Raw genomic sequence first — 341 nt, 5'->3', positions numbered from 1 at the left:
AAAGACTTGAGACACTGTAACATATTTGGCCTTAAATGAAGTTGCCGTGATCACGTGCTTTCCATTCCCCCTCCCCCCCCCCCCTTATCAATGTTGTTAGCAATGCAAGATGACGCTCAAAATTTGGAGGAACAACTTTGTATGGAGGGGAGGGAGGGGGGTACTGTCATGTCTCACAGATTTATGAGCGGCAGCAATTTGAAGTGGTAAAGGGCGATTTTTGGTTGGAGTGTCTCACTATTTTTGCAACTGATTGTCTGAGCGCTTTGACGCTGTATGAGCATTCTGTTAGTTTCTGGATCGCTTTGGGAAGTGGTCTACGTTTGGCTATTTGTGAGGGG

The sequence above is a fragment of the Pavona decussata genome, unplaced genomic scaffold (assembly GCF_977016875.1).
Source record: "Pavona decussata unplaced genomic scaffold, jaPavDecu1.1 SCAFFOLD_268, whole genome shotgun sequence".
In the NCBI taxonomy this organism is placed as follows: Eukaryota; Metazoa; Cnidaria; class Anthozoa; order Scleractinia; family Agariciidae; genus Pavona; species Pavona decussata.
This window is presented reverse-complemented; position numbering follows the sequence as displayed.